Genomic DNA, 11,557 nt, shown 5'->3' on the forward strand with positions numbered 1-11,557 from the left:
CACTCTTTCAAATAGTCATCTTGCAGAATTGTGTCCAGTTTGCTTTCCTCACCTGACTTATTTCCAGTAAATATCAAAGACTCAAGTATTCCTGTGAGATGGCTTGCTTTGCAACATCTATTATTGGATTTTACTTGGAGCAGTGGTTGTGTTTATTCAAATGGGTTGAAATTATCCTAATGGATGTGACCTCTACTACTGGCATTATCAGATTCCTGTGTATGCTGTTTTTCCATCACTGGAAGCAAGTTATCCTTGTTTCCACTGCCTGAAAAAGGTTTTGATTTACAACCAGGCAGGTTTTTGCAGACATGATGGGTTTGCAATACAATATCTGGGTAATGTCATTTTCTATTAAATGGCTTGCCAAGAGCTTGGTGGAATGATTCAAATAAGGCAGACTGAAGATGAAGCTTTCAACTGGTCATCTTTTCCTTAGTTTCATCAGTCTGTCAAAACATCTACATTTCCCATATGTAGATATTTGGGTCATACAGTACATTAGCTTGTGCCTGTTAATTTAGAACTGTTGCTGCTCATTCCAGATTTTACCTGCACCCTGCAGTTTAATTTCCACATTTTAAATATTTTGGCTTGGAGAGACAGTGGTAGTCTTACCATGAAAACTCAGACACTCAAGCACTGGCCATGGATATTGTTCACACTACACTGCTGGTATGATCACTTCTATGTCTGAATGATATCTACTGTTAGAGTCTTCACTTTTAGACACTCTAATCCTTGCAACCTTCCTTCTTTTCCCATGAATGGATTAATCAGTCCCTCGTGTAACAATATCCACGGTATGAAGGTGATAACTCTTCTGAAGACCTTGGTTCAGCCTGTCTGTAGACACCGGTCTACTGCTTTGTAGACACACTGAAGTTCAAAATGAATTTCATAGAGTCCACAGTGAGTTTTGTTCACACTGCTGAAGACCCAGTTCAGTTTTCTGCCAAGGTCCTTGCTCAGAGACCCAGGTGGAGAGGCATATAAGGATAGCGGTATATGAAGGAAACAGGGCTTCAGAAGAGGCTGTGTTGGGAATGCAAGGTCTGACTGGGAAATCAAATTCTATTTTATTCTACAGCAGGCCAGAGGCCGTGGCACAAACCTCCTGCTGCCACAGCAAATATTCCACTGTGTTGACTATATTTCTTACATGGGAAGTCTGGATTACTGTAGGCACATAAACACAGAGCCTGAATTTCCTTGGCATAATGTGGACACCAACTCATCTAAGTCGAGTCTGAGAACTCATTTATTTAGTGTCCCAGCTGTGCTGCCTAACACAGAAAGATTTGAAATGCTTTAACCCGTTCTTTTGGAATAACACCAGAAGAGAATAAATGAATAGCTGCGCTCCTGAGTGACCAATATTTTTATACTATTACAGATTAATTTCTTAAACCCAGTGAAACAAACTTCTTCCTCAGCAGATATTCAATGTAACTAGTATTCAAATCTGTATGTTGGACTCCTGTCAATTCATTAGCTACAAATAAATTTATTTTGTTGATATCTTAGCATGCATTATGATTCTGACATCTATGAAAATCCATACAGGTGTTTAAGGCAGCCTGTAGAAGTTTGTATATTAATGCAGTATAAGTGCATGTTAATTCAGTAGTATGCCTCAGCTCTAGCATGGACGTGACTCCAGTTCCATATCAATCCATTCATTGCCTTTCTGAGCCCGAGCTCACCCTCTTTTCCTTCCTACATCTGCTTGTCTACTTGAAGACAGTCCCTACTGTAATTCAGATTACTGTAATTCTGTAAAATCAAATGTGAGTTTTGAGGAGATCTAGTTGTTCATTAAAAGTGGAAGTCAAGATTTTCTAACTTGTTGCAGACTTTTTAAATTTCTCTATTAGAATTGTAAGGAAGGTGTTTGCAGCTGCTTTAGAGCCACTACCATATGCTTTCTGGTCATAATACCCTTTTCAGAAACACAGTTATGCCTATAATGCAGAAGTGCGTGATGAATTTATGTATTCAGTATAAATCACTGTGTGAGAATTAGTCACTTGAATTAACAAAATACATTCATTTTCTTTATTTGGTTATATTGAGACTAAATTTACATTGTGAAGTTTCATCTATTTATGCTATGACTGAATTTTGACCTTTGCATGTGAAAACGTCTCAGCAGTCCAAGTAACCATAGGAATTTCCTGTCATCACATAGCAATAAAGTACAAATAGAGCCAGTGCTGTGCAAATTTCTTCTTCCTTATCATGATCATATTTACCTGAATGCAAGAGTCCAAATTCTGTCACTACATCTCCTTACTAACTTTTTAGTTATGTCTTGACACCTGGGCCAAGAATAAACTGTTTTAACTAATTAATTAGCAAAAGCACTCTTTTTTTTTTTTTTTTGACAGACATAGTACATGGGAGCTATGCAGATAGTTTCTTGGTTCTAGGAGACTGTGTAAAGTGATTTCATTCTTGACGTTTGTTATTCTAGACATGCAAAAGCTCTTAAGTTAACAACCAAAATGAATCAAGGTAGGATGATTGCACTGGCCCACACGTGTAATATTTCATAAGGAAGCTAATTATTTTTCATTCTAATTTCTGTAGAAGCAAACAGGCTTAAGAAACACAGTCAGTACCACCAGATGATCATAAAAAATGAGTCAAGTGAAAAGGAATTGTTTTCCTTCAGATCAATTCTAATAGCCTATCCATGTGATGAACAAGAAAAGCTGTAAAGAAGAATAGGAATCCCTCCTGCCAGGAAAAGTAGCGTTTTCACACAATTTCTTTGTTGTTAGTCCTGTAGCAGAGGAAATTTTGTATTAATTTGTATCACAGTTAATATTCAGACAGTTGCAAATGATGCCACTTGACCACCAGTACATACCCTTCACTTAAAAGGAAAGCATTCAAAAGGAAAATGAATTAGTCACCGTTTTTCCTAAAGGAACTAAATTAAGCAACAACAACAAAAACAGATGTAAACCAGTTGGGTTCTTCTGGGATTGATAGACATAATTTTTTTCCCCAAATGCTAACTAGTGATTACCTTAAGAGGTTTGTGCATCTAGTATTCTATTTTCAGTTTCATTTTATTTGACTTCAGGAAGCACTAACCAATCTAGGAAGAAAACCTTTTAAAAGAGGTATTTATACTCAAACTTCAGAGGATAAAGACAATTGAAAGTGCAAAAATCAACTCAAATATCTTCAGAAATAATTTAACTCTCATGTCACTGCTGACTGACAGCTCTAATAAATTCCTACATTTTAAGCAGACTTACATTTCACATGCATTTGCTCTCCACTACTGAGCGGAGTGGAACATCTATTGTCAAATGCATAAAATAACATTAGAAATGCAAACCTAATGTAGCCAATGGTAATGTGTTATTTAAAACTTATGAGCCTGAATAAGGGCTTATTTTCTCCAAATTGAAATTTATAGTTTCATTTTAAAGTGCTAACTTGAATATTGATGGGCTTTAGGCATGCTGTTATAAAATGGGAATGAAAAACAAAGCAAGTAACTATGAGGCATAAAGCTGCTATTATGGTAATATATGGGAACTTATATAAAAAGTGGATCCTAGTTACCTGTACTAATAGCAAAAAACATACAGTAAAATTTGTGCAACTGGTATAGAGAAGTCATACTTTCTGCAATATATGTCAAATCATTATATATTCTAGGTTTAGAGTCACAATCTTTAAACATTGGTGGCTGGAGAGTAATTTTGAAAATGCAATTGCACCAGAAAGCAGGTGATAGTTGCATCTCTCTTTCCTTTTGAAGCTTTTTTGATATTTTTTCTCTGGTCCCACTCTGATCAGTGAAAATAAAGAACAAAGACAGTGTTTCTCGGTTGCTTTGTGGCACCAGATTTTCTTGACACTAGATGACTATATCATACATGGCTATAGGAAACTAATTAAATTTATATTAAACACAGATCTTGTTCAGTTTCTTAATAAAAAATACCTATCTGCCATACCTTGATTTTACAGATAGTCCAAACCACTGAAGTTTGTTTCCACTTCATCTATTCAAACATATTTTTGATCCGTACACGGGTACTGCAGAAGTGATGCGGTATAGTGCAGGGCATGCAAAAATACTAACTTGAAATTCTATAGTACTTGTCATCCCTTGATGCAAATGTTTTACAAAGCAGTTAATAGCTTATAAGGTACCCCTGGTGGAAGTATTTATGGTGGAAAATTCTGACGATGATTATGCTTAGGAGTTCTAAAAATCACAGGTTTTGGTCAGCTGGTGAATTAAGAACAGAATTCAGCCTCCCATACCCAATGCATGCAGTTCAGTCCTGCAGGTGAGATTCTTCACACTAAAAATGCTAACCTCCATGGATTGGAAACTCAGATCCAATCCTGTTTAATTTAGGCATTAGAAGAAGCTGTAGTAGAGCTAATCAGAGCGTAATAAACAATTTTCTCTCACAATCAAAAGTGTTGCTGCAAATACAACACAGTAAAATTGTCCCATTGCTTTAGAAACAGTAGAAACATCTCCACTATACCTTATTTTTACAAATGAACCTCAAACATCTCTTCTACACAATGGCAAGATTAGCTCAAAGACTTTGCTTTCCATATGTTCTCTTTCGATCTCTGTACAAGAAATGGGTTGTGACAGGCTTTTCCTCTTTTGTTTATGGATCTTCCTAACACCTTCCCAGGTTGCTTAAGTAGGCCTGTTTTCAACTTCACAGGTCATTCCTGTGTGCTTTACGAAGTGTGCCTCAGCTCTCCTCTACAGCCATGCTCCTTGCTAGGAACATGCTGATACTTTTTGCTGCCTGTGTCAAACTATCGCCGTATTGTTTTGGGCAACACAACTTTCTCCTTTCCTTGAGCTTGGCCACTGCTGAAGTTTTTTGTTTTTTTTTTTCTTTAAGGAGACAGATTTCATGAAACACATGTAAGGACTCAGGAGAGAAATATTTTGTTAAACAGCCCGGCCCAAACAAAACCAATCTTAATGCTTCAACAGCTACAGGACTTAAACTATAAGTGAGATGAAAGTACAAAAATCAAGTTCATTCTTTAGTTATAATTTGGGTGTAGCTGGGTATTGGGGCTGTGCCTGTGTGCTCACCCATTCACTCGAATCATTAATTCATTCACCCGTATAGGTGGGATATCAGCCACCTGTATATATGAGATAATAGATTGGGTTTGGACTGGGAATCAACTTGAAATGAAGTGGTAGGTGGAACACTTGCCATTAAATATTTGACTGTTACAGAAATCTAGGTGGTAGTTTTTGGTCAGTTCTAGAAATTCCTCAAGGCAGCTCCTGCTGCGTCATGTCTGATCAGTATACATGAATGTGTTGATTATCAGTGTGGGTGAAGTGTCCCAAAGGCTGCCCTCTGTGATTTCTGCTGCAGAAGTGATCGAATTGTGTATAGATAGAGCATAGGAAACCAAATATCCAGAAGAAGCTGCTGCTGCATGAACGGCATCTAGAACAGTCCTTTCCATGTAGTTAAGATATTTAACAGATGTTTTGTATGTAGTTAAGACAAGGGGAGGAGGACCAGTTGAGCAAAACCAATAATTTGAGGCATTCTCCCAATCCAGCTAAAGGTGCTGCTGCAAGAAGCCTTGCAATGGAGACTGCTTTTGCCACAGGACAGTTATAAAACATCCTGTTCAGGAGATTTGATTCCCCAGATGAACATCACCCTATACCAAGGTTTATTATCTACTACCTGCCATCTATTATGCTAGTAACACATATTAAGACTGAAGGTATATTAATATTAAAAAAATATTATACATTATCAGTGCATACAGATTCCTTAATTAATGCAACTTTAAGATAATAAGAACACCAGTCGCCATACGTTTCCTTAGTACACAGCATGGATTCAAGGCGTTTTTCTAGTTTAGCATAAGATTCCTCCAAATGTGAACGCACCGAAGTTTGCCTTATTACTGGTCACATTTATCACATCTAGTGATAACCTGAATTGTTTCTTATAATTAAATTATTTCTACAACAAGTTGTTCTCGAATTATTTTGCAAGAAGCAATTTACTAAAGGGAAAGCTTGTGTATTAATTTTACAGTTGTGAAAATGTTTAATTTATAAACATATTCTTTATTAACAAGTCAGGTGTCAAATCTAAGGCCTGCTCAAAATATGCATTTGCCCACAGTGACCATTCTGAAGAAGAGGAAAATTTAGGCAGGAGGATACCCCAAGTTAAGACATGTTCAGGAAGGTAGTGATGAGTGGCTGTGTTTTGTTCATGTCTTAGACCTGCTCTAAAAATTGCAGACTACGTCCAGTTTCCAATCTTGATTTCTCAGTGCTGCCTGCTCAACTGAGCACCTTACAGTAAATTATGAGATAGTTGTTAAAGTATGTTACTGTATTAATTTCTGGGCCTCCAAATCAATTAATTAGGTTCCTATCTAGGCATTTTATGAGAACACAGTTTTTCATTTCTTTTTCTCTTAGTTTCTTTTTCTGGAGAAGAGAAGGCTCCAGGAGACCTTACTGCTGTCTTTCAATATGTAAAGGGCACTTATTAGACAGAGTGAGACTTTCTACCAAAGCCTTCTTTCTACTAAGGACAGGAAAAAGGGCAACAGTTTTAAACTGAAAGAGGATAGATTTAAATTGGACATAAGGAAGAAAATTTTTATGATGAGGGTAGTGAGACACTGGAACAGGTTGCTCAGAGAAGTTGTGAATTGGAAGAGTTCAAAGTCAGGTTGGATGGGACTTTGAGAAACCTGATCTAGTGAAAAATATCCCTGCACATGGCAAGGAGATTGGACTAGATGGTATTTAAAGGTCCCCTCCAACCCAAACCATTCTATGATTCTATGAAATTTTTGTATGATGTTAAAACTTCAAAAATTGCATGGGAAGAGCAGGTGCTCCATTCACAAATAGTGCAAACAGTAGTGCTCATCTTCTCATTATTCCATAGGGTCTTCCCAGATTTAAGAAGGCCCAGAGCTCTGAAATGACACTCTAGTAAGCTGACAGAGACCAATTGTGTTAGGTTTGCGGAAACAAAAACTTTCTGGTAAGTGTTTGCCAGAATGTGATAGAAAATAGCAGGGAATTGTTGAAAGGGTCTAAGAGTCAGATAGAATAATTAGAGTGTATTGTTACTTTTCAGCTGAAACTTTTTAACCACCATGTTATGTGTACTTTTTGATCTGCTGAAACCTAAATTACGTAGCAACTACAATGTCACCACTTGGTTTCAGTCAGCATTGATCTGACTGCTATTGCTGGGAAAGCTTCAGCACTCAAGCTGTATCTGATAGAATCCAGTGAAGAAGATCTCTAGAGTTTATTTTCAGATGAGAGGTCTAACATTTCTGTTTCTCTCTACCCTTTCTAGACTGTTTAGTACTGCCCAGGCACTGTCAGAAGTTGAACTTTTGCAGTGATCTATAGAAGCACAGGGAAATGTCTGCTATCACCTTGGCTTGGTCTCTGTTTGCCGTAGTTCCAAAAAACAGAATTCCGTCTTCTGTCAGAGCCAATAGTTCTTCCATTTTTGATACAGAACATTGCTTAAACTACCACTGAGCTGACAGCCTGAATCTTAGATCTTGAAGAGCATAGCTCACTTGTACTGCAATATGTAAGACATGTTTGGTTTTAACACTGATAGAGGTGCTATAAATAAGAACAGGTTCTAAGTGGGACTACAAATCTCACTGAAGTTTGCTGCGTTTCCAACTTTTTATTCTAGTTCAATTATGACAGGAAAACCCTTTGATAAAGCCTTTTGAAAAATCTGTTCCTTAAATAGCTACAATACATGTAATGCATACTTCATAACAATGATTTTTTAAAATAATATTGACTTATTCTAAGCCAATGGAAAGCAAGCTAACTCCAATACATCATAATTGTGAATTGTGTAGCTGGTTCCTTTCATGACCTGCTGAAATATTTATAGTGGACAGAGAAGAGGCAGTCACAACTGCAAATTCCTGCAGCTGGGGACATCTCTGTCACTGTGGGCTTCACTGAGACAACTCTGCCCTAATTTCATCTGACTTTGAATATGTGCAAATCACAAGGAAATGTGAACTGACTATAGACTGAGAAAATCAGCAAAGACAGAAAATTATTTCAGATCACAGTGTTATCAATATTTTACTTAGGCAGGATTAGATAACTTCTCCAGAAATTTACACAATTTCCCTAAAACAGTGATGAATAAATAAATAAATAAATAAAATCTATGTAAAATTAAACATGCAGTTTGTTCATGTTTATTCACATGACATGAAAGAAACAATTGTCTAACATTATCATGGGTGGACAACATAAAGCTTTATGATGGGTTGTTATAAATAAAGTCTAAAAGCATTTATAATATGCACTGCTTCCTATCTGCTGTATACTAATATTTTGTGGAATCATACTTGGAATTCATTAACACTGACATGACTGTGACCTTGAATTCAATGATCAATGTCATGATACCATTAAAGTCCTTCCTGATACCCAGAAGCAAAAGGGCATGCTTTGTTCCAGCCTCAATCACCTTCTGAAACCCCCATGGTGATGCCTCAAAAGTTTGAGATCTTTTTATGTTTCTTTTAGTTTTAAAGGAAACAGGAAGTAGTCTACAACCTTGACCTTTGACAGGCTGAGTTCCCAATTTGATTAGCTCAAGGCCAAATAAGGCCTCTTCATATCAAAGTCTTTTCTGGATATATTGTTCTGTAATAAATTTTCACTTGACTAGAGGAAAGCAAAATATCAAAAGCAAACAAACAAAAATATCCGTTATCAATTCATCGTAATGGGCTAGGCTAACTGTGTGAGTGCTTATTCATTGTGCTGGATCACTTTGACTGTGGATGCCAGCAATATCTGAGATGGCAGGGGTAATACAGAAAAATATGTTTAAGAAATGTCAAAAGGTTTTGATCAAATTAAAATGTCTAAGGCATACTCAGGGCAATCAGCTTCAACACAGAAGTTCAAATGCAGAGGAGGAACATGCTGGAGGGTGGATTTTTTGTTGGTTTTGTTTTTTTTCCTTTTTTTCTAAGGATGATTGCATACCTACTTAGCAAAAACTATCATTGTTTATCTTGTCATCTGTGCATACAAAGCATGCTGAATCTCCTCATACAAAATATCATAAATTAATAGGGAATTTTGCCATCAGCCTTAGCCATCTGTCAGTTTTTATTTATTTTTTAGAAGAGGTTGAATAGTTTTTCTCTCACAGGTTACTTTTACCAGGGAATTTTTATGCTGTGGTAATATTTAATCTTTTCAATATTCTCTGTAAAAAGGCCAAAGAAATCCAGCTGTGTTTGTCAAGGGGTAAGTGAGTGCTAAGGCAATGATATGTATTCCTCTGTATTACCTTTGTTCTGTCTGTGTCTCAGCAAAATAACTGTATAAAAGGATATGCAGAAATTTTCCTTAGAGTAAGCATTACCTGTCTCCAGAAAACACTGCTGGGTTAAACCTTACATTAACTGTATGCAAACCTTTTGTGAGTCAGAATTAATAGTTTCCAGTCAACTTTTAAAGAGATAGTACCATATAAGTCTTCCAATTAAAAAGAAAATTAATGCACACAGAAGCTATTATAAATAGCACCAAATATAGCAAACCATATTTGGAATACTTTGATTAAATTTTAAACAAAACCTGTTGGTAGGAATTACTGATGATAATACGTCCCTCTAAGTTCCCCTCTTCATCGTGATTACATGTATTCAAACACAAAGTGTTAACATAATATTTACATTGCCATATTTAAGTACTTTACAGTTAAACATATTCTCCTCTGATCTTGTCCAGGAGCTGAAGACTCAGGCTCTGTATATGGTAGATATACTATTGCTTTAGAAATTGAGTCAAATTCCCCTCTGAAAAACTGAACAGTCTCTCACCAAACAGCAGGCCAGCAGTCTCCACTGCTACCAGAGCTCTCGTGTTTGCCCAGCTGGCCTCCACTTGCAGGCAAAAGTCAAACATAACCTGAATTTTATGGTATGTAATGGAGGTGCAGTGCTCACAACAGGCACCTTTTTCAGTCCTGCGTGGAGCCACAGGGGAGTCTACAGATCTGCCTTTCGCTGCTGTAATTAAAACCTTTCCTCCTTGCTCAGAGTTTGGTGGTGACTAGGCATGTCCTGTCAGATGGTTCATCCTCAACGAAATCTTCTTATGCAGTCTCAGAAGCAGCTACTGAGCCAGTCCAGTAACTGTCATACAGCTATTTCTAGATCTGCCTGGGTCCTCCGAGCAGAGCAGAGCAGAGCAGAGCAGCACTGCACACCACATGTGTGCAGAGACACAGAACATCCCAGCTGAACGCTGCATCTCTGCCTATTGCTTCACGCACTCCCTTTCTTTGGGCTCAAGCATATGGCTTACGTTTCCAGACAGTACCTTTCCTTATAATAATGCTGCAAAACAAATAACAATGCCAGTGACTGGGATTCCTTTTGAAATGCAAGAAGCAATCTTTAACCAACAGCTTAAGCCAATTTAAAAACTCTCTCACTTCTTGCTTTTAAAGCAAACAAACAACAGAACAGATTATTTCCAGACCATTTTATTACTTCTATGAGAGCAGGCAATCCTACTTTCATCGCCACCCATTTTTTTAATTTGTGACTTTACTATTTAAAAAAACTCTACTTTTCTTTTTCAGGAAGACCCTTCTTTACGGGCACAAGAGTCACAGATGTCGTAAAAAGACTTGGTGCTGGAATGTCAAATAACACAAGTATAATTATCGGTTCAGTGACAGTACTGCAAACCTACTTGATACCCAGAAGCAAGAGGTACCACAAATAATATCTTCGTCACAAATATTGCCATGTGCAGAACAGAGGAAAAGCAACATAATCTCTGACTTGCCTCAGCAGTAAACTATATTTTTCCCAAATCAATGATCCCTGTGGCATCCTCTCTGTATTCCATGTTGATTTGTTCAGCTTACACTGTTTGAATTTCCTAATAATGACTGAATAGCAGATGAGTGTTTTCGATAACTTGCTTGAGAGTTATCTTGGCCGTGCTGGTTAGAAGTGTATCAACCTTCTGAGCTGCACAACTTCTGAGTTCTGCACAACGAGATTTAGGATGATGATTGTGATGGTGACTATTTCTCAGCTAATCTTTTAAAGCTTCCTCTGAAAAAAAAAATAGAAATAAAAAAATAAAATCAAAATAAAGAAATAAATAAATGAATAGCAGGAGGGAGGTGGGAAAAATAACAGCAGTGTTCAGGCCTGTAATCACAGCAGTGGCTGCCCCTGTCCGTGTCTAATGTAAGGGTTATGGAATATCATAATCCCTTCTCTGAGCTCCTTTACAGCAGCAATGATGACTAAATTTCTTGTGTCTTATCACACTGTCACAGACTGGAACTAGGAGAAGGAACTCTGAAGAAAACACAGCATGAAAACTAGAGAGCAGATGATCAGATTAGCTGCTATTGGATTTGTTAGCAGGGCCACAATCTGACTGAAACAGGCTCGATTCCGAGGCCCACGGAGATTTAAACCATCAGCCCCCCCCCCC

The sequence above is a fragment of the Charadrius vociferus genome, unplaced genomic scaffold (assembly GCF_000708025.1).
Source record: "Charadrius vociferus isolate BGI_N301 unplaced genomic scaffold, ASM70802v2 scaffold692, whole genome shotgun sequence".
NCBI classification, from domain to species: domain Eukaryota; kingdom Metazoa; phylum Chordata; class Aves; order Charadriiformes; family Charadriidae; genus Charadrius; species Charadrius vociferus.